Below are 27,013 nucleotides of genomic sequence, written 5' to 3'. Positions count from 1 at the left end.
GACCTGGGAATTTTGCTCTCTCCTTCAATTTAAGACATCTTTAATCCACCTCTCTCTTCTCCCCAAATTTCAGTCCTCCCTGTGTTATGGTCAGAGATGGTCCCTTTCTCGTGGATTTCTAGGATAGAGACGTCTGCCCCTTTCTTCATACTCATTCCCTTTATTCTACTGCCCTAAGTCTGATGATTATGTTTACCTTTAATTCACCGGGAGGAGGATGTCATGAGAAGGTCGGTGAGGGCCAGGCCTGGGGAAGCGCCACTGGACTGAGGAAGGAGGCTTTGGGTAATATTTCAGAGAAGAGCCTCTGGAAAGGCCGTTCAGTGGGCTGCTTCCTGCCTCTTCCTCAGCTTTTATTTCCAGACTCCATCTACCTCCTCCTTCAAGAATCTTCTGCCTCAAACTAACCTTGCTGCTGACCTCAATCTCATCATCTACTACCTTTAGAGTATCTAGATTCACTGATTCCCAATAACTGATCTCTTCCCTTTTCCTCATTTCCAATAGTTAACAGTTTCCGTCACCTTTGAAATCCCCTTAAAATGCTGATGTCTGTCTCCTAAAACCTGCCATGCTCTTGCCTACCTCTGTTTATCCTGTGTGCCTAGTGGCCCCTGCACATGTCTTTCCCACCAGAGACAGGGAGGTCCCTGTCCCCTTGCTCATGCTATGCTCTCGGCCTCCTACACGTGTCTGCTCATGTTACTATTCTCCAAATTGTCAGTCCTTCTTTAAATTTATGTAATTCCGACACATGCTTAAGAACTAGTGATTTATTTTCTAGTCTTTAAAGTATCTACCATGACCTCTACCTAGTTGAATACTTTTTTTCCCCAGATTCTTTCTGCACTTCTAGTGAATTACAAATGGTTGCAAGCCATGATTTATATACATTTGCTGTTGGCCATTGGGCTATTAACAAATGATATATTGCTGATTGAGATAGCAACATTTGGAATATATAAGATGGTTTTTAGTACCTGATAAATAGAAATTGTCCCCCAAATAGGTGTTACGTGGTGAATAAGAGGTGGTGGGTATGCAGAATAAATCTGATCCTACTGAGAAAAATATTTCTGTATTGAAAAATCACTGTGAAATGCAGGTAAGAGTCGGATCATATTCTCTTGGAATTGGTAAAGTGCTAGAATTTTATAGGTGACAGTGAGTGGCCTGGGTTTTCCCTTTTTGCATCTAATATTCCAGACTTGGGTCTGGAGAAGTCAGCACCCATAAATGCCAATTGGAAAAGGCAAAATAGTGTACACAGTAAAATAAAATCCCAATAAAAGCCTGTTCTCTCTAGCTAAAGGACCAGAATAAGTGAGGCCTAAAGATACAGAAAACTTTTAGGCAATAACTGTTCTACTCCCGCCAAACACCACAGAAAAACTACAGCCCCCTCCCCAACCCTACCAGCAAAGTCCAATCTGGGAGTCTAGACTTCCACCCCTGCCAGTCTGCAATGAGGCACCCCAGTGCTAACTCCCCCAGGCCCTGGGTGTCAGAGAAGCCCTGAAAAGGTATTGCCAGAGTCGCTCCAGATCTTTGCTCAAAACCCATCTACCCCCAACTTTAGTAGGAGTGTCCTCGCTCACAACCCTCCAACCCTCCCCACCCCAACCTTTAGCAGGAGTGAACATAAATCCTTAAGCTAAAGGGTCCAGAGATAAGAAAGGAAGCTACACACACACAAAAAGAAAAAAAAGAAACAGATGGAGCCGCTTGAGACGAAGATGGCAACGAATCTGACCTCCAACGGACCCTGAGTCTCATTATATGTTGATTTTACTACATTAGCATATTAAATGACACACCTACTGGTGGCCAGGACCAGACATTAAGGACCAAAAATGGATATAAAGGGGGTGGTACCCCACTCCCTCAAAAAAGCCCTGCCCCTTCCCTGGTTAACTAAGGCATGTGTCTCCCCATCCTCTGCCTCACTCCTCTTCCCTTTGTCTTTACTCTTTACAGTTAAATCACTTTCACCAGGTGGGTGAGAAGTTGATCTATGAACTTAATTCCTTCTTCTCCATTTTTTTTTTTTTTTTGCCCATAGAATAAGGCTTGTGCTGTGTGGATCTCTCGTTATTCTCCTACTCGAAAAAAAGAACCCTGCCCCGCTGAGCTGGGCCTGAACAAGGTCCATATGACTTAATTCTGCAACATAAGGAGCCAGGATATTCATCCTCAGCAGGTGGTAATGCCGGTGGTAATGAGTGACCATCTCAGCAGTGTCCCTGAAGACCACAGAGACCCTGGACTTCCACTTCCACCCAGCAAGAACAAGGCACACTAACCCCTCCCTGCAGAGGTGGTTTCAGAGTCAGGACTCTCACCACCATCCAAAGGTAATGAGGCTCTTCCGTGATGTCAGGTTAGGCAAAAGGAGGAGCAGGAACAAGGCACCCATGCCCCTCCCAGCAGGAGGTATCAGTGAAGGTCCAGTGGGAGCCAGAAATCCCAACCCCACTGAGCAGTAACAAGGAACCCCTCGCTCCCTGGGTGAGAACAGAGACAAATCCAAAACCTGGAGACCATGACCTGGACCCCCATTTCCACCAGGCAGTAATGAGATGGCTTGTCATCCCCTGCTAGAGTGGTGTCAGAATAGGCAAGTCAAACAGAAAATTTATATGATATCCAGAATCTCATAATGTAATACTCAAAACACCCAGGTTTTTATTGAGAATCACTCGTAGTAAGAACCAAGATGATCACAACATATATGAGAAAGGACAAAGACACTCAATGGACACCAACAACAAGATGTCAGACACAGTGGAACCATCTGATTCCAACATTCTTGCATAGCACTGATATTTCATAGGAAAATAAAGAGATCTGATTTATTTGCAGCAAGAACATTCAATAAGTAGGAAATGGGAGAAAACAAAACCACTGTCTTAATTTACTAAAATCTTTACATTGTTTTCTAAACTGCTTTGCAGAGTCTTGCATTAAGAATATGAAATTTAAAGCTGTAGGGAATCCAAAAGGGCTACAGCAGTCCGGTATGAATCATAAGAATTTCTTTATTCCAGGACATGTTTTACTGCCTGGGGTATCTACTACTACGGTCTAGAGTTTGGGGAAAGTCCTTAGCTTACCGTCTTGTGGATGTGGATAAATGATGTGGAAGCACTCATAGATTATGGGAAGTTGCATCCTAGACCACTGGGTAAGCTTCATAAATAACAGTGTTAATCACAGAGAACAAGATGGTATGAGATACACTATGTGACATTGCCATGGACCGTAAACCTTTTCAGACAGGGCTGGATGGTGAAAAGGAGGAACCACCCCCGAGTCAGGAGGACCTGGGTTCTGGTCTCAGCTCAGTGCCTGACTGAAAAGAAATTACTTAATCTCTCTGATCATCAGTTTTTTTATCCAGTGTGTGAGATGAGGGATGTCAAAGCCAGTTGTAAAATGCTATCATTCTCACTACTCAATATAAATACCTACAATCTTCACAGTTGTCTTACAAAACAGAACATGTTATGCATATTCAGGATTATTTTGTTACAACTACACAAACAAAACAATCTATGTGTAAAAATGGTATTTAAATTTCTATGAAGACAGTTATGTATTTTAATTTTGATCTTTTTCAGTAGTGTACATTTTAATCTCCTTAAAAGTACCTTTTATGGCTATCGCATATATACCCCAGGGTTGGTTAACTCAGAAAGCCACTAGACTGATGTCATACACATTTGATCTGACGTCCCATCGTGAATTCAGTTTTTCCATTTGTGAGGGTCTCCTGATCCTAAGAGGCTTTGCAGTGGCACACCAGGGACCGGGTGTTGTCAGATCATGGCATAAGACCCACATCTATGAAACAACTACAGTCCAACTCCAAAAAAAGATGTAAGTGGCATGTGTCAAAGAAGAAATAGAGTTCTATATTGCGTTTTAGGTTTAAAAGCTGTCAGAAGTATCTTATTTGAATTCACCTTGTCATAAACAAGGTAGCGGGGAGGGAACAGAGAATCACTGTTTCAAAAGCTAGGAACCTCACTGAAATCATTAAGATGTTGTGAAACAAAGCTTTGGCTCTGGTGTACAAAGAAGCCTTTTGAATGTGTTTTTCTGTATCTTCTGTAATACTTTCCAGCAGATAGGGCTCACTTTTTCTTGTTGTTATTGTTATATTACTTTTCCCCAATTGTTTGTTGGCATTATTGCTTTGATTTGTCTTTTAAAATTTGCAAAATAACGTGTGAAAGTTATGCAGAAGACGTAAAGAATAAAAATAAATGAACGCTCATGTGTAACCACCCTTCCTAAAAAGAAAACTTACCCATATCTTTGAAGGTCTCTGTTGGTCCTTCTTTAATCCTAACCTGTTTGTTATTTCCACTGTTTTTCTTTACAGTTTCGTCAATATGAATATACTGCTAAATAAGATACTGCTTTGGCTTGCATGTTTTGAACTTTAAAAAAATGGAGTCGTACTGTATGTATTCTGCAACTTGCTGTTTTGCTCAGTGTTACAGTATTCATTATTATGAAAATTTTACTGTAGTCTATAGTCATTGCTTTATTGTATCCCTTATAAAATTATATTAAGCAAACGCATCCATTCCAATTGATTGGATTGTTTTTCCCCCATTTTTGACATCACAGTAAAAACAGCTATGAATATTCTTAAATGAGTTTTCTATATGAAGGAGCTGGAATTTCTCTAGGTTATATACAGTGCAATTGCTGTGTCAAAATGTTTACACATTCACACCTACTAAATTATGAGAAACTGTTTCCCAAGGTGGTTGTAACAATTTACATCCCCACACGCAGTTTAAAGACAATGTCACCTTTTTAAAAATGTGCCCAATTTGGTGCTGTTTGGGAAACGGTATCTCACTGTGTTCTAATTTACATTTCCTTAATTACTAAGGCAGCACACAAAGAAAAATAATTTTAGTTAGTAATAAATGCCAAGAAAAATAAACAAGTCAAGGAGAAACAGATGGAAAGGGGTTACTTCGGAAGAAGGATCAGGGGCGAGGTCTCCCCACGGAGGGTCATCAGTGTTAGAAACAAGTGACGAGATGGGGTGAGCCAGGTAGTGAGGTAGGGGCAGGGGGCTGCAGGGCAGAACAAGTGGGTTCCAGCACTAAGAAGAGGCAGAACAGTCTTTCCTTTTAAGTGCTGAAACTAAGTATTTTTAGCTGATGCGTTAGAGGACAGGCCAGAAGGATCTCAGCTAGACTGGGAGATTTAAGCAGATGGTGTTGAAGAGAAAACAGAGCTTTGGGTATGAAAAGGGGGTGTGTAGGGAGCCATACATGGTGCCTATTTATTCTCTTAATTAGGATCTGAATTACTTTGCATTATATAAAAAAAAAAAGAAAATCACATGTGAAAACAAATTTTTAAAAATCCTTGAAAAAAATTAACCTGTCCTGAATTATGCAAATATTTTAAACTTAAAAGAACAATTAAGATCTTTCTAGATTTACACAATTTAAACAAATTTTGATCTATTGAATTTAAGATCTGTGTGGTTTTATAGGACAATGCCCTGTCTGTGTTAAATCTAGATGAAGCATTTCCAGTCCTTTGGAGATGCCTCTTATTATTCCCCAAGTTTTATTATCTGCAGTCCCAATGGGTCATTCATTTTCTGGAGTGAAAAATAATCCTTGCTTTCCTACCTTGAATGTTAAGCTGAGTTGAGTGTCGCCATTAATTCCTAGAAAAGGATTCACTTGCTATTGATCAGTGGAGTCTAGAGGAGCCCAGAGGAAATTTTTCTTATTTTTCTTGTTGGATCACTTAGGGTTCTCTTGCAAGCAGATGCCAAGATGAAATCAGACATGTAAGTGATCTGCCAGGGAAACACCTGTGGAGGATAAAGAAGTGATGGAGCAGGAGTAGGAGGGAAAAGCATTCAAACTGCCTTGCAGATCTGACACCTGTGAAAGGAGACAGGGAAAGGGAGGCTTGTGGAAGAAGAGCCTCAGACTTCAATGCAGCTCTGAGAAAGTCTTGGCTACACGTATAGGGAGTCCCGGAGCAAAGGCTGCCAGCTATGGTAATCCCACATAGGGCAGGGACGGCCCTGTTCCATTATCCAAACATTGGCTGGGAGCAGCCTGGGGAGAGCACAGCCTCGGTGTAAAGGCTGTCAGGGGTCCCAAAGGTCCAGAGGCACAGCAGCTGGAGGCTGTCACTTTCTCACACTCCTCACAGTAGGTTCTTTTGAAGGGTGAGTTGGAAAATATACCTCCTTAGCTGCCACTTAGAAATAAAATATATCAAATTTGCTATAACAAGATGCTTACAGTCTTTGATGTCTGCATAACAATGAAATATGATAAATACATCTGGGTTTCTAACCAATATGCTGATCTATCAATTGCCATGTATAAGAATAGCTCACTGGTTTTCCTAATGATATTGAAGGGAAATAAGAATGATTTGGCTCAAGAGATTATTTTAAAGGACTTTGTTTATAAACAAATTAAAACCTCACAGTATTTTTCAATAAAGAATATTCCATTTGGTTTATATTTTTAATTCTCCAAAACCCTTCCCTGAATGAGCCTGCCCCCTGCCCCCATGAACACATTTGGTTTTGGTTCCGTTTGATTTACTAATTTATCTCAATAGTTATAACATCAGATTTATTTTAAAATTCCTTCATAACCATTTAGTGACAATTCTTTACTCTGATTATAAATAGAAAACAAGAAAATATTGAAATGTATATTTGTGCACGTGTTGTGGTCTATGTCTTTTTGTTTTATTTCCAACTCCCAAACTTCTTGGCTATTCTGGTTAGTTTTTACATGGTTTAAACAGAGGTTTTCTGTGCATCTCAAAAGTTTTCCTTATGGAACGTTTTTCGACAACATTTTGCTCGATTAATTTAGATGTGATTTCCCAAAGGGCACCTGACTTGAAAAAATTATTTTATTCATTCAGGGATTGACAGTGCCCAGATTTTAGGAGAACAAAAAAACCCCAGAGAATATGGGGAGGAGTGAAGTAAAAACTGCAACATAGTTTTGAATTTTGAGTTTTCACCGTGAGTATATTTCAAAGGTATCTATGTACATTTTACTTTTAATACTCTGAATAAAGATGTGCAATCTAAACAAGTTCAGACTGACTACAGTTCAGGGTTTTAAAGCATGTAAACTCTTTGGGGAGCTTTACCTTTATAAACCTTGTAATAACAAAGCCATATGAGTCCTACAATCATTATTCATACTTCTTAGTTTCTCACAAGGTAAGCATTATTGACTCTTCTTTCTGCAGAGCATACCTCATTTTAAAACACATTGAATTACGGTTATCAAATTGTGTTATAGTAAATAATCTTGTTTGGTTAATGTACATGAAAGGCTAATTGTGTGGAGATAGAGAGCAAAGTGTTGCAATTTTGCCTAAGATTGGAGAGGGTAAAGGTTAAATTGTTCCTTGAAAACATAAAAACAGAGAGCAGACAACAACTCTCAATACTATTCTCTGCCATCTTCTTCACACAAGACATATATTATGTCAATGAAATTCAGATAACTAAAAAGCCAAGTGAAAGCAGGTATAAAAATCTCCTATCTTTCAGTTTACCTTTTCTTAGATACTGGCAGGTTTGTTATAACTCAGTGGGTAGCATCACCTGGAACATAGAATTTACTGGTTGTGATTTGTTGTGTTGTTCTAGCTGTAGCTTCAGGGTTTCAAATATACATTTTTACTTATCACAGCCTATCTTCAGCTTTTATTATACCACTTCACAGGTAGTATAAGAACCTTACAGCAGTGTACTGTTTTCTCCCCTTGGGCCTTTTTGCTATTATTATCACAGGTTTAATTAACCACTTATACATTTTATTTACCCACCTATTGATGGATATTTGGGTTGTTTCACTTTCTGGTTATTATGAATAATTCTGCCAGGAACAGTCATGTGTGAGTCTTTCTGTAGACATAATGTTTTCATTTCTCTTGAGTAGTTACCTACTAGTAGAATTTTGCTAGGACATGTGGTAAATTTCTGTTTCACAATTTAAGGAAGTGCTAAGCTGGTTTCCAAAGTGGCTGTACCATTTCACACTCCTGCCAGCAATGTTCCTCTCCACACCCTCACCAATATTTATCTTCTTTCTCTTCTCTGTTAGCCATTCTTGTGGATGTGACTGGGGTTTTAATTTGCATTTCCCTAATAGCTAATGATATTGAACATCTTTTCATGTGGCGTTCACCATTTGTATACCTTCTTTAGGGGAAATGTCTATTCAAATCTTTTGCCCATTTTTAAATTGAATTATTTTGTCTTCTTCTTATTGCGTTTTTAAGAGTTCTTTATATATCCTGGCTACAAGTTCTTTATCAGATATAAATGGCAGATATTTTCTCACAGTCTGTGGCTTATCTTTCCACTTTTTTTTTTTCAGTATTTTTTCCAGTTTATTGAGGTATGAATGACAAATAAAAATTGTATATACTTAGGTTGTACACGTGATTTTTTTAAGTGCCATATGTGATGATTTAATATACATATGTATTGTGAAATGATTACCACAATCAAGTTAATGAACACATCCATTACCTCACATAGTTAGCTTTTCCTAGTGAATTTCAAGTGTACAGTATAGTATTAACTAACTATAGTCACCAGGCTGTACATTAGATCCCCAGAACTCGTTCATCTTATAACTGGAAGTTTGTACCCTTTGACCAGCATCTCCCCATTCTGTCCACGTCCGAGCCTCTGGAAACCACCGTTCTACTCTCTGGCTTTATGAGTTCAACTTTTTCAGATTCCATATGTAAGTGAAATCACACAGCATTTACCTATTTGTGTCTGGCTCATTTCACTTAGCATAATCTCCTCCAGGTTCATGCCAATGGCAGGATTTCCTTCTTTGTTATGGATAAATAATATTTCATTATATGTCTTTATAGATATATGTGAAATATATATATGTATTTGAATATATCGCATTTTCTTCATTCATATAAAACCTCACATTACTTTTTTTAATTTACAAACTAAACCAATATAGAGGCGTATTCTGTAGTCTCCTTTTTCTATTTATCTGTAAGTACAGTGATTCTCTATTGTGCTCCTATCCTCAGGCACCCTTAATTGGTTTACTGTGAATAGGGTTTCTTCTGCATGAACACATGCTAATTATTTATTTGGAATTTCTCACACAATAATTGCTATCCCTGACCCAGTGGTCCCAAACCACTCAGGTGTCTCTAGAATGTTCTGTGCCTAGTGACGCTGACATACAACTATGGAAACCAGCCCTCCTTCAGTGTTTATTATGTGATGTTCAGACCGCTCAGACTTGTTTGCCTCATTGCCTTTATTCCTATTAATACCACATCCCATTAAAGCAGAAAAACACAACAACTGGATACACATAAAAGAGGTCAAGCTTAACTAAGAAACTGGTTCTTTATCCCTCTCTTTGTATCTAATGTTTGGTTTATCTAATTTACAATAGGAAATGGGGTGAATTGGCTCACTTACTAAAAGCAGAAGTCAGTGGAGAAGAAAAATTAATTAGTCAGAGCAAGGGTTCAGCATGCAGTAGCAGGTTGGCCATCTGTGCAGGAGAACAGAAAGCTGCATTCCTGCAGGAGGTCTCTCTAAAGGAGGCCATGCAGCCCAAGGAGGCGCACAGAACTCTAGAACCGACATACATTCATGCTGTGTGTGACCTGCCTTTATCTAAACCTCTTTCTGTCTCACTAGAACTTCTTACTACCTGGCATGATTTACCCAGCATTAGCCCCAAAATTGCAGTAAACTTTCTGGGAAGAGAATAACTTTCCAGTTGGAAAACAGTATTCTTTGCTCTCCCAGTGGCCTTACCTTCTGGGCCCCTGACTCTGCCTAGGCACCTCTGCCCCTGAATTGCTCTCACTGACCACCTGACTTTCTTTTGCTTCTGTCAAGATCCCTAAGCCCCCTTTAATGGAAACACAGAGTGTTCAATGACAGTTGCAGGAATACCCATCAAAAACGGAACACAAGTCACTGACCTATTAGAAGACATTGCAAACCAAATAATTAGCTATTCTCAAAATCAAAGCTCACACTGGAAGCCAGAACTCCCAAAGCCAAGGAAACTACCTGACTGACAAAAATGTTAACATAGCCACTTCCCAAGAAAATTTGTCCTCTGCCACCTACATACTTCCCCTTGCTCAATCTTTTTTACAGATGGGAAACTCTACTTAAGGAACCTACGGCACAACAGCCTGCTAAAACCTGAGGCTGAACAATCTCATTGGAAACAAGCTGGATGTTTTGCCACTCAGATGGATTCTGGAGACACCCAGATGGCCACTTGGTCTCTTCTTGGTTACTTGCCGAAAATTTAGTACACAGCATCCATAAGGTTACACATCAGGACAAAGGGAATCTTGAAGATCTCTTTTACAAGTATTGGTGGGACAAGGATGAAAGCTAACTCTTTTATATGGCCCAGGGATCATGTATTAGTATTTCTATGCTTTTGTCCAATGCACGGCTAAAGTCGTAGAACTGAAGCTCTCTATTTGTGTCTGTCTGTATGTATTTTTGTCTATGAATGTGTAGTAAGTTTCTACCTTTGGATGGTATTACAAAATTGCACTATGAAATTTCTTAAAGAGAATTCTGTTTTGATTAGCTTAAACATAAACAAACACACATAAATTGAATAGTTCTAAAATTACCAGAAATTAAGGAAACTGAACTTCTGATATTTTCATGTGCTTAAAAATGTATTCTTATGGAAACTAACTAAAAAGTTTGTAAAATTCAAGTTTACATAATTAAGGCAAATCTTTGTCAAAAAAGACTAGCTTAATATTATTGGTTTAATAAAAACAGCTATGTTTTCAACATCATACATTTTTATTCTACCTGGATATGCTCTTCCTAAACTTATAAAATTGTTCTGATTGAATAAACTAGCATTGTATCTACCAGATGTTTCAGATTATGAAAAATGTAAATTTTTGTTTAACCAAATTGAATCATTATTCAAACCAATCTTATCTTAACAGTGCTTATGCTTTGTGGTATGAAGATAGTTTCCAAGATCTTTAGGTAACTTAAAACGTTAGACTTATGCTAAACTGAGTTAAATAATAGTATTCTTTAGATACCTATACATTTTTAAATAAGATAAAATACTGAAAATTAGTTACTAAACATAATTTTAAGTTTATATGATTTTGCCTCTAATTTTCACATGGAAAAGAGAGGGTACAGACTTTTTACTTACTATAATATTTTATGTTAATATTTCTCTTCTTCATTTTAGAATCCCTCTTTTAAGATGCCTGATCTCCAGAACTCTAAAACGCTCATCTTTTCCACTTCCTCTCAACAATTGTTCAAATGATTTTGCAGGAACAACGCCAAACAAGAGTCTTCAGGAGATTATTCCTTAGACCCAGATTTGCCCCACTCAAAGGTTTATGATTGCCTCTGTGTTGTTCAACAATGAATGACATTTCTTGGTCATGAACAAAACTGAGGCCCAACCGTTTTGAATTCTACCTGTGATTTGTGATCTCAGAAAACGGCAACAGTTAAGAAATCACCCTATCCTCTGTTTTCTGAAATCCTCCACCTTTTGTGTACCACAAAGAACCACCCCACTTAAGATAAGATTTGCTACCCAGGCCTTCTCAGGATTCCCCTAAGACCTGGAGATCACTCCCTTGTTTATCGGTGACCAGGGAAACACCAACTTTTCCCCTTTTGCCTTAACCTGCTGATAAGACCAGGCACTGATCTCTCAACTTCCCTTTCTTTGTTCCATGAATGATTCGCTGAGCTCAGAACTGTTTGTCCTTCTAAAACTAGCCAGACACAGAGATGAACCTTCCTGTTCATCTAACTGACTGAGACTTCACCTAATTGCAAAATAATTCCAACTGTAAATCAGCCCCACCTGTAACTTTTCTACTTTCCCTAAAAAAGTCTAAGGTAAAAACCACCCTGCAAGACATTCTGATCTTCTTATTGCAAAAGCCTGAATAAAATCAATCCTCTTACTTGTTTTGTCTTTGAAAACATGAATCAGGGCATATATATCCAGCAATCTATGTGGGCATATTCTGTTACATACATTAATGGGGCATACATAGCTACAGTGACAGCTGTATTAGCATCCTAAAAAGAACTAAATAATCTATATAGCCAAATGAGGGACAATGCGGAGAGAATCACCTGGAGTGGGGTGGAGAAACTGACTTAAATGTGCTAATTTTTCCAGGATTTTTTACTTTTCAAAAATTAGGAACTGAGGGCAAGAGATGCACCATTAATTTATTTGAGACAGTTTCATAATTAAGCAAGTACACTTAAGGAACATATTAAACTACTACTTTGGGAATAATTTTAGAATAACAGCAAAGTTGCAAAAATAGTACAGACTGTTCCTTGTACCCAGTTTCCCCTAATGTTTCCATTTTATCTCCTCACTTAAGAGTGTAAGCTATACTTCTTAAATTTTTTATGGTTTCCTTAGAGTTTACAATATGCATTTTTAAAATAATCTAATCCCACCTTGAAATAACACTACACCACTTGATGGGTGCAGGAACTTTATAACATAGTATTCCCAATTCTTTTCTCCCATCCTTGTGACGTGGCTGTCATTAATTTCACTTATCCATGTGCCATAATTCCTTAACACATTGTTACTATTGTCCCTTAAAACAGTTATATGTTATCCATTAGGCCACCAGGGCTGATAAAAGTTATTTTTTAGATTGATTAAGAAGCAGAGAACTCAAGGATTTAATTTTACCAGCATTCATTTCTCCTTGGAAGTTCCTCCTTTATGTAGCTATAATTTTCTGATCTTTGTCAGTTGTTCTGTTTTTAATGTTCGTGGTAACATAGGTGCCAAAGGCTTCAAATTCCTCTAATGTCCTTGTTTTTGTCTCTCCTCTTTTTTTTTTTTTTTTTTTTAATACTTATTTATTTGGCCGAGCCGGGTTTTAGTTGCGGCATTCAGGATCTGGTTCCCTGACCAGGGATCAGACCTGGGCCCCCTGAATTGGGAGCACAGAGTCTTAACCACTGGACCACCAGGGAAGCCCCTTGTCTCTCATCTTGATTTGGGGGTTTCCCTAAGTACTGTTGCTCAGCTTGAGTCTGTGTCTTGCAGTTCTCTTGGCTGTGATCTACTCTTAACTATCCTGGAGGCCTGCGGGTGTGATGGTGAACTGTGCGGGAGGGAAAACATTCTATAATCTTGCAGTAAATCCCAGTCTCTAGTGGGACTCTGTTTGAGGGTGTGGCCTTCACAACTGTTTCTGACTCTCCCCAAGGATATGGCTCTTTCCCCTGCACCTACGCCTTCCCTTGGCTGCAGCATTTCCTTGAAGCCCTATCCCCTGCTGACATGTTCCCCCAACACACCGCATCACATGAGAAAGGAAGGATGTAGAAGGCTGAATTGGGGGAGAATTTATTTCCTCTAGCTGGGATAAGATTTCAGAATTGCACTCTGGCCAAGTCCTTTCTCTGGAGAGTAAGATTCTGCTACATAGAAAGCTCCATTGCCACCCCTTCGTCCCCACCCCCTCCAGAGCCACCTCGGGCACCTCTCTCCATCCTCACCATGAGAGCCTGCAGGGGTTCCTGAAGGTAATGCACCCCAAGAGTCTGGCTCCCAGGATTTTCTCCCTCTCAACTAGTCATCCTTGGCTTCCAGCAGTTTGTCAAAATTACCTTTTAAGTCATCCTGCTCGTCTATGGCTCCTGCTGCAAGTAAGCAGATCTTGGCTCCTATATCTCTCTGGATGTGCCTGGCTCTCCAACTTTCGGGGTGACAATTAGCCTTGCAACTTTAGTTCTTTGATGAGTCTATGAAAACTTGCTGATTTCCAGTTTTTCCAGATTTTCCTTATCGTAAGGATAGGAGTGATGACTTCTGGAAACTGCTTCTCTTAATGTTAACATCTTATATAACCATAGTACAGTTGTTAATACTAAGAAATTAACATTGGTACTACACTATTAAGTAAAATGCAGACTTCATTCTACTTTCACCAAGCTTTTCCATTAACATCCTTTGTCTGTTCCAGAACCAAATAAGAATAACATGTTGCATTTAGTTACCTATCTGCCTAGTCATCCTCAATCTGTGAGAGCTTCTCAGTCTTTTCTTGATTTTCATGACTTTTTCAAGTTTGAATATCTCTCATTTTGCTTTTTTCTGATATTTTCTCATGATTAGACTTGGGTTATGGGTTTGGGGGAAGCATAGTACAGAGGTGAATGCTTTTCTTATGCATCATATCAGAGGGTACATGATTTCAAGATGACTTGTAATTGAGGATGTTATCAGGACCACTAGACTTAGGTGGTACCTGCCAGGTTTATTCACTGTAAAGTTATTCTTTTTCTCTCTCAAATCTCTGTTAGCTAGAAACCCAACACTAAACCCAATACATGATCAAAATAAAACTCCACTTCTTGGAGGCAGGAATATCTAAATATCTTTATATATTATTTGTAATTTTTCTGTAATTTATTTTTCTGGTCAATGATTTATTTATATAAGTATGGACTCATGGACATTTATTTTATTCTTTGGTTTATAATCTGGTATTTGGTTGTTTGTTTTGTTGCTCAATTTGTTAAAATTCTCTAGTTTAATCTCTGGGCTTATAATTCATTCAGTCTGTGTCTGTTTTAAGTAAATGAATGTCAAGTTGCTGTTTCTCCCTGCAGGTGCCTGTCACTCTCTAGAGTTCCTGTTGGTTGCTTGTCCTGCAACCTCAGTTTTAGGAAGGGTTTGAAAAAAGTCATTAATTTCCAACAACACTCTTTCCAGCTCTCTACATCTCTGAAGTCAATTGTAAAATGTTGATACCTGCCTTTCCTGCCTATCAGGAACACCTTTCCATTTATTCAGAAAAATGTTTCAGAAAAACACCTGGTAAAACATGATCTAAGAACTCACATGAAAATAATGGATGTATAATTACAATATAATTTTTGACTCATTGGTTCTATGTGCTTTGAAGTCTTTTCATCCAGGCTGGTGACATTGAAGAAAATAAAAATGGAGAGATTATTTCTTAGTTTCATTTCCATTCTCTCTCTTTGCATCACTTCCATTTGTCCCTCACTTGATGGAACCTATTACACACATGAGGACCACGACTCTTGGCTTGTTTTACACCCACCTTATCAATCATGCTTTTTTGCCTTACAGCAATATGCTCACTCCCTGCTTTGTCCACAGTGGAGAACATAGTAAATTATCTAAAACAGAAAGCTCACATTACTCCCATAAAGCACAGAAAACAAGCAGGGGGAATGTGCATGTAACACCCCCATCAAGCAGCCCTCGCAGAGAGGTATAACAGTAAATATCAATGGCGATAAAAAGTGAAGGCTTTTCAAATGGCCACACCTCCCAGGATCTTAGAAAGAAATGCAACGTGCATTTAGGACTCGAAGAGGTTTAAAGGTCAAAACAGGTCAGAGAGAGTAGACCTAAAACCATCTTATAGATTTGAGCAATTACCTGAGGAAAAAACCCATTTCCTAATATACCTGACATGCTGAGGAAGTAGTAGGGAAATGTACCATCTTGTATGATAAAACACAATAAAAACGTATTCTGACAGGAGACCAGTGACATTTAAATTGTAAAAAGCTGTTTTCGCCTTTCTCTCCAGACAACATTAATTAGAAAGAGATCCATACCTATGGCGGGTATTATCCAAATGAACTGGATAATCCGCAGACCACTTGAATTAATAAAAAAAAAAAAAATTTTGATTGTTGAGGGCTCAAATTATTTGTCAAAAAACAGAAAACTTAAGTTTCTCAACTGAATATTATCACAACATTAAATGATGACTCCAGAAACACTAAAATTGGAAAGGGAAGCAAAAAGTGTACTGCATATTAATGGCCTTCCTATTGTATCTTCAGCTTCTGCTGAAATAAGTAATGATTCAATAGGAGAGAAAGGGAATCTTTCTGAAATTCACCTTAATAACTGAGCAGCAGGGACTTCCTATACTTATGGCTTCTTTTATTACAGAGATAAAAATCATCACATAGGTCAGGGAAATAATCCAATGTAATACTGATTAATTTTTTAGGGGAGGGGCCTTTATTTAACACGAGGGTTCCTCTCGACTATACACACTATTCTAGTTGGATTAGGTTTTCTGGAAGAGTTTTCTTATTGATTTACATTCTAAACACATGCCCTAAAGGCTTCATAAGAAATATACATGTAAGCCTAGAAAAGTACTGAGCAGGATTAGGTTTTAGAGTTTGTTAAATACAAGAAACAACATTAGGATTGTCAAGAATATGATGCAATAGAAAAATAAGTCATTTAACATACTGGGTTACACCAAATTCTTTTTCTGCATCTACTAAGGTGATCATTGGACTTTCCTCCTTTATCCTACAAATATGATGTGTAATAATGATTGATTTTTTTGAATGTGAAAACAACCTTGTCTTCATGAAATAAACTCTCTTTAATGGTTTTTGTGTCCATTCCCATTTCCCCAAGATTTTTCACTTCTTAATTTCTGGCAGTGCTAGATTTCTCTCATCCTCTTTCATTCCTTCCACCTTGCTGGAATTTACACGCGTCGCAATCCAGACATTAGCATTGTGTGTCATAGCAGAGAATGCTGAGACCAAAGAAACAGGCAAACCGGAAGACTATGGTGGAGGTCGTGGCATAGCTGTTAATAAGACCAGGAACCTTTCATTTCAGGAAGAACCACAATCTCCCTCATAAACATAGATGCATAATTCATAAACAAATCATAAGCAAAATATAGCACAGTGAAGATAAGATCTGTGATACTAAAGTCAACACATACATTGTCTTCAGATCCAATGACAATTCATATCATCTGCGGTGCATAAATGAGCAAAGGTAGTGGGCTATTTCCCCAAACTGGTACTTTACTATAAGGATGAAGGCTAAAAAATTCTATTTGGTGGCATAATAACAAATACATGATGGTTCTTATTAGTTTTCTTTTATTTCCTCCTTAGTCCCATGCTGCTATGTTAGGCATATTTTAGTGCCCAATATCTACTTATTGGCTTATTGGAAGGCCATCTTCATTATACAAGGACAATCAGGTCACAGTTGGCTTGAGCTGTGTGGTATAAAAATACAGGACTAAGAGTCAAGGGACTGTGTGATAGGCCTATTTCTGCCACAAACTAGACATATGATCTTGGGCAAGTCACCTGGCTCAAACCCTACCTAGGCCTTGCATGGAAGAGGGACGCCTGGGCCCACAGAATCTCAGGGTTTCTCCATGTTGCTTGAATCTGCCCAAAACTGTCCCTGCTCTCCAGAAATTTGCTATCTAGGAGAAAAGTCAGACATATCCGTAGATGATTCCGCTATCAAGCAAATGCTAAGTGGTTTGACAGAAGTAGGATGATACATGTGGAGAAATGTACTTTGCAGGATTCTCTAAAATTCTCTTAAAGGAAGTTTTTAAAGAACTACACTTTGAATCATGCTTACGATGTTACAGTACTGTTGTAAAAGTGTAGAAAGAAGGAAAACCTTGATCAAAACAGCAAAGTAGGGTTGAAATGCATATCATCAGAAGTTTCAGTGAAAAGTGATACACTGGGAATTTGATAGTAAGAACACCTTGACAAACTGCACAGTTATGGTCTGACAGTGCTAAGGGCAATTCTATTTTCAGACATGCTTGTGAGGCTCTTTTTTTGTGTTAGGTCCCACAGATATACATTATTTATGTCACACATAAACTATTAAACTATTAAATGGTCAGTATTTTAAATGGAACCATACCTGACACTTCACAAGTGTTATGTGTTTTTAAATACAAAGTAAATAAAATAACTCACAGTATATCCACTATCTTACTTGACATTCTTCTATATTTTTCTTAATTTGTTCCTACATCATTTGATGATAAGAGGCAATAAAGTAGCAGACTTGAATTTCAGTCCCAGCTCCAGAAAGAGACCTTTGTTTGACTTGTTAAGTATAAAGTTGTCTTATCTCTGGAGGAAGACATTAAACATGATTTTGGTGACTACTAAGAGAGTTAACTATGCAACAAATTATTCTGTGATCAAAATATGCATAAATTGGAAATAAATATACTAGCTTAGGGTAATAAGAACAACTTACACAAGACCTCTTTTGGTATAACCAAGATTATCTTTTTATCAAGTAAAAAATCATCTTTCCATAATCTGTAAGTGTTTGTATGTGTAACTGTCTAATACCTACAAAGGTGAATATCTAAGCACTCATGTGTACAAAAGGGTTCAGAGAATCAATAATTTGTACTCAGGAAATGATGCCCAAGACCCCCTCCTCGGGTTCCATTAATTGGCCAAAGTGGCTCACAGAATTCAGGGAAATACATATATTTACCAGTTTATCGAAGGATATGAGAAAAGATATAGATGAACATTCAGATGAAGAGATACATAGGATGATATCTGAGAAGGTCGCAAACTCAGGGGCTTCTGTCCCCGCAGTGTTGGGGTGTGTCACCCTCCCAGAATGTGGATGTATTCACCCACCTGGAAACTCTCCAAATCCTGTGCTTTAGGGATTTTTACGGAAACTTCCTCATGTAGGCATGTGATCAGTCATTAACTCCCTTTTTAGCCCTTCTCCCTTCTCAAGAGACTAGTGGGGTGGGGCTAAAAATGTCAAGCCTGCATCATGGCTTGGTCTTTCTGGTGATCAGCCCTCACCCAGGAGCCATCCAGGAGCCCACCCAGAGTCACCTCACGAGAGCAAAATGAAACCAAGCCCAAGCTCACTCTGCTCGCTGCACGACAGGCCAGTACATCAGGAGACGAGGTGTTGGGGTAAGGAATAATGACTTTGTTCAGAAAGCCAGCAGATTGAGAAGATGGTAGACTAGTGTCTCAAAGAACCATCTTCCTCCAGTCTGAATTCAGGCTCCTTTTAAACAGAGGAAGGGGAGGGGGAGGGGCCCACTGCAAAGCCAACCAGTGGCTGAGTGGGACTGCTGATGGTTGCTCGCTCATAGCCACGTGCCTGCCCCATCCCTATCACAAAAAGACACTTTTATATAAAATAGATAACTAATAACGACCTACTGTATAGCACAGGGAACTCTACTCGATACTCTGTAATGACCTATATGGGAAAAGAATCTAAAAACGAGTGTGTATATGTCTATGTATAACTGATTCACCTTACTGTACAGCAGAAGCTAATACAACATTGCAAATCAACTATAACCCAATAAAAATTAATTAAAAAAAAAGACACTCCTATCACCCAGGAAATCACAAGAGCTTCAGGAGCTCTGTGCCAGGCACTGGTGGCAGAGACCAATATATATTTTCCATTATCTCACAGAATCATATTGGAAGGTGATTCCTTGCATGCCCAAGCCTGATTTTCTAGGTCAAGATGAGACTCACATTTCAGTCATAAGTCCCCCTGCAAATGAAGCAGAAATCAGGACCCACCATGATCTCCACTGATTCTACTTGTCTAAATTAGGGACCTCCATGCTCCTCAGGTGCCCTAGTTGTTCACACTGAGGACTGTCATGCCCCAGTGACAATATCATAAAGGGTGAAGAGACTGTAATAAAAGCAACAGTAGATGCTAGAGACATGTTCTTGAACATGTACATTCATGACAGTATAGCCAAGTAAATATTTCACATATTAAGAAAAATTAACCAGCTAGTGATTAAAAAGTACAATCCCTAAGTGAATACCCAATTCCACCTGCCAAAAGGGATGTCCAATGATGTCATAGGGGATTTCCTATAAGACTCAAAGTGCCCTCTCTATAAGGTACAGGCAAGACTCGAAGCTCCAGGGTCCGGAGAGGGTAGGGTAGGAGGGGGAAGGCAAGGTGTATTCTGAAAAAGAGAATATGTGTAGAACACACTAGGGATATCAGAAAAGGCTACTGTAGATGACTTTAACCCAGGCCTTGGTCCTCCACTCCCAGTGTCTACTCTAAAGATGAGAACCTAAGCTCACCTAACCCATTTCTGACTTCTGGGTGTTCCACACATGTTTCTAAACTCTGGAGAATGGAGACTGTCTATTTTGGGCAGAGTGAGAAGAAATGTGGTCAAGACAATATACAAAAGATTTAGAGAAAATGAGGACATGCTTAATTTTTGGATTTGAATATACTGCATTGGTCTGTCAAAATATGTGTGTGTGTGTGTGTACAGTTTTTGTGAAGCTTTTCTAACTTCAGAAGTATAAAATGTTACTAACACAAAACATATCATTTAGAGGTTAAATTACTTATCTTTTTGTTATACTTGGTTTTGTAAATTTGAAATAATCATCATTAGTTTGAATTTTTGTGTTAATTATTCTGAGTGAAGTCGGCAAAGGTGGATGGAAACTATAACAAATTAAATATTCAAAATTAAATAAGTATAAAAAAAGTTCTATTTCTGGGTTGATGAAAGTAAAAAACTTATTATATGGGAAAAGTGGTGTTCATATTTGCAACAATGTGGATGAATCTAGAGGACATCATGCTAAGTGAAAGCCAGATAGAGAAAGGCAAATACTGCCTATTATCAATTATATACAGAATCTACACAGAAAAAAGTCAAACTCATAGAAACAGAGGAGTGTTTGCCAAGGGCTAGGGTTGGGGGAAATAAGGAGAGGGTGGCAACAGGGTACAAACTTTGAATGAGATGAAAGTCTTAGGATCTAATGTACAACATGGTGACCAGAGTTGATAATACTGTATCGTATAACTGAAATTTGCTGAGAAAGTATTGATACAACTTAAATGTAAATATGCGAGATGAAAAAACGATGGAATTGTGAACAAAGGAGATTGTGAGAGTTAAAATCGTTGGGAAACAGCCAAAATCCTGGGAGAATTTCAGAGTTTCAAAGGCTATGAAAATGGTGGGTTCAAGCCGAGATCCCCAAGAGATCTGAGGAACCAGGAAAAATGTGATTTCCAGGTGGAATGAATAGAAAATTGACTAAGGTCTAGAAGACCCATGAGGGTGGAGGGATAGAGCTGTGGGGCGGATGGTGGGGAGGGGCCGTGGTCCAGCCTCCTCCTCTATTACTCCCTCCCCCACCCTCAGGAGCCCTTTGTGACCAGACCACAGCTCTATGATGTAGGCCTAGGACTTCAGTCCCCAAGTACACATCCTGTGCTCAGTTGCCTGAAGCCAGCAATGTGATTCAGATGATGGAGAATCCTCTCTTTTCTCTGAAAAGCACTTTTGATACTTGGCTGTACTCCAGTCGCACTTCCTGGGCGAGTGCCACCATCCTTGGCTTTCTGTGTGGACTGGGGCTCTATTTCCTGTTACTCTCCTACCTCCAGAATAATCTATCTTCACCACCTCCTAGGAAACATGGAAACATCACGAAGGTAAGGAACCCTTGGGCCAGACCCACAAGCACATGCTTCTCCCTTCTTTTCTATTATTATTTCCACTTTTCTGAATCACCTACAGAGACTCCTGAAATGGGAAAGAATTGTTGATTTCCAGTGTTTCCAGATTTTCCTTATCGTAAGGATAGGAGTGATGACTTCTGGAAACTGCTTCTCTTAATGTTAACATCTTATATAACCATAGTACAGTTGTTAATACTAAGAAATTAACATTGGTACTACACTATTAAGTAAACTGCAGACTTCATTCTACTTTCACCAAGCTTTTCCATTAACGTCCTTTGTCTGTTCCAGATCCAAATAAGAATAACATGTTGCATTTAGTTACCTATCTGCCTAGTCATCCTCAATCTGTGAGAGCTTCTCAGTCTTTTCTTGATTTTCATGACTTTTTCAAGTTTGAATATCTCTCATTTTGCTTTTTTCTGATATTTTCTCATGATTAGACTTGGGTTATGGGTTTGGGGGAAGCATAGTACAGAGGTGAATGCTTTTCTTATGCATCATATCAGAGGGTACATGATTTCAAGATGACTTGTAATTGAGGATGTTATCAGGACCACTAGACTTAGGTGGTACCTGCCAGGTTTATTCACTGTAAAGTTATTCTTTTTCTCTCTCAAATCTCTGTTAGCTAGAAACCCAACACTAAACCCAATACATGATCAAAATAAAACTCCACTTCTTGGAGGCAGGAATATCTAAATATCTTTATATATTATTTGTAATTTTTCTGTAATTTATTTTTCTGGTCAATGATTTATTTATATAAGTATGGACTCATGGACATTTATTTTATTCTTTGGTTTATAATCTGGTATTTGGTTGTTTGTTTTGTTGCTCAATTTGTTAAAATTCTCTAGTTTAATCTCTGGGCTTATAATTCATTCAGTCTGTGTCTGTTTTAAGTAAATGAATGTCAAGTTGCTGTTTCTCCCTGCAGGTGCCTGTCACTCTCTAGAGTTCCTGTTGGTTGCTTGTCCTGCAACCTCAGTTTTAGGAAGGGTTTGAAAAAAGTCATTAATTTCCAACAACACTCTTTCCAGCTCTCTACATCTCTGAAGTCAATTGTAAAATGTTGATACCTGCCTTTCCTGCCTATCAGGAACACCTTTCCATTTATTCAGAAAAATGTTTCAGAAAAACACCTGGTAAAACATGATCTAAGAACTCACATGAAAATAATGGATGTATAATTACAATATAATTTTTGACTCATTGGTTCTATGTGCTTTGAAGTCTTTTCATCCAGGCTGGTGACATTGAAGAAAATAAAAATGGAGAGATTATTTCTTAGTTTCATTTCCATTCTCTCTCTTTGCATCACTTCCATTTGTCCCTCACTTGATGGAACCTATTACACACATGAGGACCACGACTCTTGGCTTGTTTTACACCCACCTTATCAATCATGCTTTTTTGCCTTACAGCAATATGCTCACTCCCTGCTTTGTCCACAGTGGAGAACATAGTAAATTATCTAAAACAGAAAGCTCACATTACTCCCATAAAGCACAGAAAACAAGCAGGGGGAATGTGCATGTAACACCCCCATCAAGCAGCCCTCGCAGAGAGGTATAACAGTAAATATCAATGGCGATAAAAAGTGAAGGCTTTTCAAATGGCCACACCTCCCAGGATCTTAGAAAGAAATGCAACGTGCATTTAGGACTCGAAGAGGTTTAAAGGTCAAAACAGGTCAGAGAGAGTAGACCTAAAACCATCTTACAGATTTGAGCAATTACCTGAGGAAAAAACCCATTTCCTAATATACCTGACAGATGCTGAGGAAGTAGTAGGGAAATGTACCATCTTGTATGATAAAACACAATAAAAACGTATTCTGACAGGAGACCAGTGACATTTAAATTGTAAAAAGCTGTTTTCGCCTTTCTCTCCAGACAACATTAATTAGAAAGAGATCCATACCTATGGCGGGTATTATCCAAATGAACTGGATAATCCGCAGACCACTTGAATTAATAAAAAAAAAAAAAAAACTTTTGATTGTTGAGGGCTCAAATTATTTCTCAAAAAACAGAAAACTTAAGTTTCTCAATTGAATATTATCACAACATTAAATGATGATTCCAGAATCACTAAAATTGGAAAGGGAAGCAAAAAGTGTACTGCATATTAATGGCCTTCCTATTGTATCTTCAGCTTCTGCTGAAATAAGTAATGATTCAATAGGAGAGAAAGGGAATCTTTCGAAATCCCCAAGAGATCTGAGGAACCAGGAAAAATGTGATTTCCAGGTGGAATGAATAGAAAATTGACTAAGGTCTAGAAGACCCATGAGGGTGGAGGGATAGAGCTGTGGGGCGGATGGTGGGGAGGGGCCGTGGTCCAGCCTCCTCCTCTATTACTCCCTCCTCCACCCTCAAGAGCCCTTTGTGACCAGACCACAGCTCTATGATGTAGGCCTAGGACTTCAGTCCCCAAGTACACATCCTGTGCTCAGTTGCCTGAAGCCAGCAATGTGATTCAGATGATGGAGAATCCTCTCTTTTCTCTGAAAAGCACTTTTGATACTTGGCTGTACTCCAGTCGCACTTCCTGGGCGAGTGCCACCATCCTTGGCTTTCTGTGTGGACTGGGGCTCTATTTCCTGTTACTCTCCTACCTCCAGAATAATCTATCTTCACCACCTCCTAGGAAACATGGAAACATCACGAAGGTAAAGAACCCTTGGGCCAGACCCACAAGCACATGCTTCTCCCTTCTTTTCTATTATTATTTCCACTTTTCTGAATCAACTTCAGAGACTCCTGGAATGGGAAAGAATAGGACATCTACTCCTAAGAATAGGACGTCATCCCTCTAAGGGCAAGCCAGCCTGGGCAGGGGATAGAGTGAACACTAGGATTTGTATCCAAAGATCTCAGACCAGTTGTCCAGGTGTGGTGGAGGGCTCCAGGGCAAGTCTCACACACAGTGACCAGAGGTCGAGGACTGGATACTGAGTTCAATCTCAGCCAGAGGACAGGCCCATGAGCAATGGATCACCAGCTGTGAACATGTGTCTCGGATGAGGGCTGATCTGCTGGCAGTGCTGAGGCCCTGAGAGCCTCAGAGCGGGGGTTGGAGTGGCCCTGGCCTCGGGAAGCAGAGACCCACCTGTTGGAGCTCAGATGAACCCGTAGTTCAGAGAATGTGTGTGTTTCTTGAGCAGAGGAACAGTGACAAAAGAAATCCAGGGTGAATCTCACATTGAAAATCCTTCTTTATGTTCTTCAGAGAAGGAAAACAGAAAATATTTTTATCCTCTTTAAAAATGAGTGAAAGGAAAGAAAAACCACAGAGCTCTGTTAGTTAAATGTAAAAAGTCATATTATGTATGGACACTGAGTGTCTGATGCTTGTCTAGAGAGGGGAGAGTGAGAATTGGGTCCCAGGTCCTCGTTTTTTCTGTCTCTCAGCATCAGACGGAGTGGAGGGGGAAACGCAAGGTTAAGATGAAAAACAGAGCTTCGAAAGGTAAGTTGTGCCATTCAGCCCTGTGTGCCCCGAGGGTTAGGCCCCATCTCTCCCAGCCCTGAGGGCCCACTCCACAGGCTCCGAGGAGGCCAGTGGCAGGGCCTGTGCCTCAAGAAGCAGAACCCTCAGGGAGCTTCCTGGGAAGGAGAGCAGAACCCAGATACTTCCCAGATTCCATGCGCACAATGAAGCAGTAAGGGGCCCGGAAAAGGGTGTGGCCCAGCAGGGGTGTGTGGGCTACAGTGGACCAATAGATTGCCTGGATTGGGAGGAGGGACCTCCAGGTCCGACCGTGGACAAGTTGTTTAACTTTGCTCAGATTCCTCTGTGATGTGACCCCTGCCCATTGTCCCCCACAGGGAGGATGTGAGCGCAGCAAGGGGTAATGGATATGGAAGTACTTTGTAAATGATAAACCCTTTCATGAGCTTCGCCATCACTGTCAGGGATCTTGTGGCCCTGGACGCTGGTGCTTGGGCTCCAATCTCCCAATGGTGTCCCCTTAAAGGGACACAGCACTCAGCCTCCTGTAAGACCCCCTAAGCCCTTGCCTTCACCACCATGACCCAGTCTGCTGTTTTCCAGTTTTCAGAGATTGCCTGGAAGAGGTTCGGGCCCTGACTTCACTTCTACAAAGGTAAAGAATCTTCCCCTTCTCTCCTGGGTTCTTCTTCCACCCAAAGCCTATGGTGTGACACCTGGGCTGCAGGCAGCCTGGGGCTGAGCTGGGAGGGGGAGCGCTGAGGGTGGGGTATGGCCAAAGCCCTGGGGTGAGGGACAGCAGGAGCACTGTGAAGTCAGCATGGGGGCCGTGGAGGGCCGTGGGCCACAGGTGCCCACCCCTGCCTGGCCTGCCCAGCCCTCCTGGCCCTGGGGGCTCCTGGCTGCAGCTTGTGCCTCATGTCTCCTGAAGCCACGTGGGGAGGCTCCCTGACAAGGGCAGCTCTCATCAGCTCTCCTATCAAGACCCCCCTGGTGAGGTGTGCAGAGCAGCGTCTGTTGGAGCCCACCAGCCCTGCAGGGAACCTGCAGAAGAGGCTGTTCCTGCCACGTGCCCATCAGCTGCCCTGGCTCCTCTGACCCAGGGCTCTTTACCTGTGGCCTCCACCCTGTCAAAAGAACCTCAAGACCAATCCAACTTGAAGAAAATCACCCTTGGCACTGTTGCAAAGAGCTCACCTCCAGGTAACTCTTTTTTGGCATCTACCATCGCAGCCATCTTGAGTCTTGGCCTCGTATGCTATCCCATTTTGTTCCTGTCCTTCTGGTGGAAGACTACCAAGGCCTTGTTCTTCCCCACCTCATCACAGAGTGAGTCCCGGCAAGAACACCTGTCCCACCAGCCACCAGGGGCCCCGTTCCAGGAAGAGCCCAGAGACAAGCAGGTAGAGACTGGTAGCCCCTCACTTGTCAACCCTGAAGTCCAGAAGCTGCTGGAGATTCTAATCACCAAGAAAGTAGAACTAAAGATTCATAAGGGGAAAGAAAAGGATGGGTCATTCTCGGAACAAATGAGCTCAGACTACCACCTGAACACTTTAGGGAATGCGTGGAAATCACTGGGTGCTGAGCAGGACAACACAACCCCTCAATCTTTCTGGAACAGGAAAGACAAAACAGAGCAGCTACCCGGTCCTCGGCAGCTCTTACACTCCGAGGTCTTGAGGGACCACTTGGAACTGACATACACCCAGCTCTACCGGGGTCACCCCTCTCTGCACAGCGAGTCCCTGGTGGCTACTAGGAGCTCTACTCAACAGCAGGCACTCTTTGTTTTATTCAGTGGAGTTTCTAATGGCTTTCCAGTTTCAACTCAACTTAGATTACCTTTAGGTCCTTCCCAGGTCGCAGTATTGCCCTGCCCGGGGGTCCCACCCCAGCCTTTCACTCAAAACTTGCCTCCGTGCCAGTCCCCACCTCTGGCTCAGATCCAGGCCCAGCCCTACCTCCCATCTTCTCTCCCATTCAGACCACCTTATTCTCCACCCCAGATGAGTACCTGTGGACTAGATTGTCCTACATTTCAGAACAAGACACCATATTTTATCCCAACTGAAACTCAATGTCTGAAATGCCCCTTGTTGCAGAAGCAACTGAAAAGTGGGAAG

The 27,013-nt window shown here is 40.3% G+C and overlaps 1 protein-coding gene across 7 annotated transcripts in view; it reads right to left on the bottom strand.

The window, feature by feature from the left end:
* The window catches only part of LOC309621446 (uncharacterized protein), a 583,198-nt gene that overhangs the window by 427,611 nt on the left and 128,574 nt on the right, over nucleotides 1–27,013 (bottom strand). For 2 of the 7 annotated variants that reach the window (XR_014240028.1, XR_014240029.1), the window contains exon 1: nucleotides 5,670–5,831. The exons of the other annotated variants lie outside the window; for them this stretch is intronic. The gene's annotated coding sequence lies outside the window, so the exon portion shown is untranslated. Of the gene's footprint in view, nucleotides 1–5,669; nucleotides 5,832–27,013 lie in introns of those variants that run through there. 7 annotated transcript variants of the gene reach the window in all.

Source organism: Balaenoptera borealis (genome assembly GCF_965194805.1).
Source record: "Balaenoptera borealis genome assembly, contig: HAP1_SCAFFOLD_463, whole genome shotgun sequence".
Taxonomy (NCBI): Eukaryota; Metazoa; Chordata; class Mammalia; order Artiodactyla; family Balaenopteridae; genus Balaenoptera; species Balaenoptera borealis.
This window is presented reverse-complemented; position numbering and strand designations above follow the sequence as displayed.